The sequence below is a fragment of the Rhagoletis pomonella genome, unplaced genomic scaffold, assembly GCF_013731165.1.
Source record: "Rhagoletis pomonella isolate Grant_MI unplaced genomic scaffold, Rhpom_1.0 Rhpom_scaffold_02671, whole genome shotgun sequence".
NCBI lineage: Eukaryota > Metazoa > Arthropoda > Insecta > Diptera > Tephritidae > Rhagoletis > Rhagoletis pomonella.
The window spans coordinates 10270-13896 of NW_023461224.1; positions in this window are offsets into that span (position 1 = coordinate 10270).

Sequence of the window (3627 nt, forward strand, 5' to 3'; positions counted from 1 at the left end):
ACGCGTGCAAAAGTGTTTATTGAGTTGCACACGTACACATTTGTGGCCAATTGGGTAGCAGGCGTGTGCTTGTGAGCAGCCGCCACCCCCAACTCTTCTAATACCCACTCGGGCCAAATCACTTAAGGCATTTGGATGAAGCAAAGCATAATTTATAGCTATTTGCCAAAGGTTTTGTTTTATAAGTTAGGTTTTGTAGGTAGAATTAGAAGGGTAAATTGTTTAAAGTGGGGCTGAGGAAATTCACGCGATCAGACTAACGCTGCACGATTTCGATGAGAGCATAGCAAGTATGGTTGTATGCGACTGACCAAAAACTAAATGTGGTCGCGGAAAGTATTTGACCGAGCGCTGCCGGAGCTCCCTGGACCAGTGGACTAATGCACCTCCACTGCAATTATAGCTAGAATGAGAAATTATAGAAAGGGGCGCTGTAGGATGGCTCAAAGCGAGAGCTGGTGAAAATGTATATTCTAAGCATCTTCAGCTTTTGCCTTCCTGACCACTGTTGTGTTTATCAGACGGTAGTTATAGCAGTCGACAAGGCCACAGCACTGGTAAGGTACGATACGATATACAGTTATGATGTCTACATTTTCCCACATAAAATATTTAATCGGCAACCTCCATGGTGGAAATTTCGTACTTCTATATTGTGGGTCCCTGACGATTCTGAAGAATTGACATAGAGGAAATTCGTAAGCCGAAGAACTGGCGTAACTCGGTACAAAGCTTGCCGGAAAAGGGCACATGAAATAGGTATACCCCACCCTGTAAATTCCTGATCGCTGAAATTTGGACAACTTGTGGATCCAAGTGTTAAATCTGAGCATTAAGGCGTATCACGAAAAAAAATTTAGCGTGTGTCAGTTTTAGTTGAATACTTTTGTTGGGTGTAAATGTTTTTTATAAAACCGCTAAATCGCGTTTTTCGCTATAACTTTCTTATTTGCTATACGATTTTTTAAATTTTATGTCACCGAAAAGGCCTCGCTCAGGACTATAATTGAATAAAGCCTAATCCTTTTTAGCAAGGTCGTCATCGTTTTTTGATGGATGTACTTTCGATCGCGTTTATTTTGATGTACTTATGTATATATTATGGTGACTCAAAAAAGTGTTCACGTGTTGATTTTTTTATTTAAATATTCTATATATTTAATATATTTATATAATAATATATATTTTTTTATAAAAGTATAAAAAAAATTTTTCAAACCTATAAAAAATTTTGGAAAAAATCATCAAATTTTCATTAATATTTTGAACTTTTTTAATACATATGACTCTTTAGAACTTTTTTGGGTATGCAGTTTTATAGCTCATACAATTTTAGTATAACAAAGTGACAGTCAGGAGAAGTATTAAAGTATTAAAAATCAAAGCAATTGAAACTTGCACTTTATTTTAACAAAATTTTATGAGCTTTCTTTGAATTTCAGACAAAGCGATGTTTGGCCTCGATGCATCCAGTATTCATACATCGAGTGGAAAATTTTCGATGCATCGAAGCAAAACATCGATATTTTCGATGTATCGATGTTTCTTCGACATCCCTACCGCCATCTGGTAAACAGATGCCTCTCCACGCTTAGTCCAATCTCGACCTAGAATTATATATTTATAAGTATTCATCCTTGAGTCTTCTTAAATTGTTTTTGCAAGGCAATTTCGAAAAAAAAATAATAATTTCCTTTGGTTGACCGTAGGTAGGGGTCGCCTTTTTACATTTTTCGTTTTATCTTCGGATCTTAAAGTATGATTTCTCGAGTTTCTTGTCTTGAGGGAAATAGTGTTTTTGTTTTAAATCTCGTTGACCTCAAGTACCCCGTTCTAGTACTTACACACCAGATCTCAGTTCTTGTCATCCTAATTGTTTTGTTAAGGGAATATTTGTATTATTCCAGAAGAACATTTTTCTTCTTTTCTTTTTTTTGCCTTGTAAATATACTGCAGACTCAGAGGTGTACGGCGGTTGTTTTTTTGAAAACTTGTAAGGTGGTACGGTCTAATATGCGTGTATGTATGTACTTATATTGCTTAAAGCGTAGTCGGTTTAATTTAATCAAGTTAATAAATATTCTAGAAAAAATTGGTTGGTAACACTGTCTACATTAACACTCCCACTTTTTTCCCCGCACAGGTGGTTCTCAATCACTTGATAGCTTGTTGCTCAAAGTTTAGGCAATTGATTGATGTGGCGCGCAAGTGCATAACAAGGTGAACATGAGCGTTATCGGGAAAGAAAAAGGTAGAGGGAGTAGCATGTAGCTCACAAAGTACTACGCTCGTTTATGCATTATATACCTTATTTTTTCCATCCCTTTATTCACCACGCAACGCTAATCGAAAGTGGATAAAGTTTATCATTTTTGAGGTTATAAATAAGTTGATAACGTGTATTACAGCACTGGCATACGAAATGAGGAGCAGAGCACTTAAAAGCCGTTGTTAATATTATGAAAAAGTATATACATATATATATATGTATGTATGTATATATATCCTTAAACAAAAAATGGCACATACACGGTGAGTGCGGAAGGAAGGAAATGTGTGGCAGGAAGTGTGTCAGTGCAGGCAAAAAGTGGGCTTTACACATACACTTGCATCGGCAGTTTAGAAGAAAAGTTGAATGTGTGTTGTATATACGTATTCAAGTACGTTGGCATGCATATACATTAGACTGCCTCACTCCTCATACAAAAAAAAATCGGTACTGTGTATCTTTTAGAATTATAAAATTTATTATATTTTAAGACGTTCACCAAAATATCTCGAAAAAATATTAAGATTTACGTGAGCTGGACCGATTTGAAAATAACTCCAAAAATAGAGTTTTTTATGAATAAAAATAGTTTTTTAAAGAGTTTTTGTTTTAAAATCCCCCAAAAATGACAAAACGGGTTAAGCTTAAAAAATCTGCATTAAAATATTAAAAAAAGATTTAAAAAAAAAATTTTAACAGCATCAAAAATCTCATTATTACGATTCCGTTGAAAAGATTTTTAAATATTTTAATGCAGATTTTTAAGCCTAATCTGTTTTGTCATCTGAGTGGAGTTCTTTCAAGAAGTTCTTGAAGAAACTATTTTTGTTCATAAAAAACTCCATTTTTGGAGGTTTTTTTTCAAATGGGTCCAGCTCATGTAAATCTTAATATCTTTCCGAAATATTTTGGTGGACGTCTTAGAATATAATAGGTTTTATAATCCCGGCGTAAAAACCGCAACTTTTTTTTTGGTGATACAGTCTAATGTACATATATATATATATGTGTGTAGCTTACGGCTATGTGCCTTAGCATGTTATTTAGTATTTCATTTGCGCAGATTACTTAAACGGACGTTTGATGAGGGCAACTGTTTCTGTGTGGTTACACACTTACACTTGATGTAGGCCCTTCAGAACCCTTTGGTCAAACAAACGAAATCCACAAATTTTGCCAGCTTGCTTATCAAATACTTTTTAAGGCTTGCTACTTGATTTGAATACCATTTCCACTTGACAGCTTTGAGTTGGGTTGCAATGTTTGAGACGAGATATATCTTAGTTTGGATTGCTCTTCGCTCTTTTTGGCATTGTTTTGCCTTGTAGGCTCATTTTAATTCCAAATCCTTACCGTTT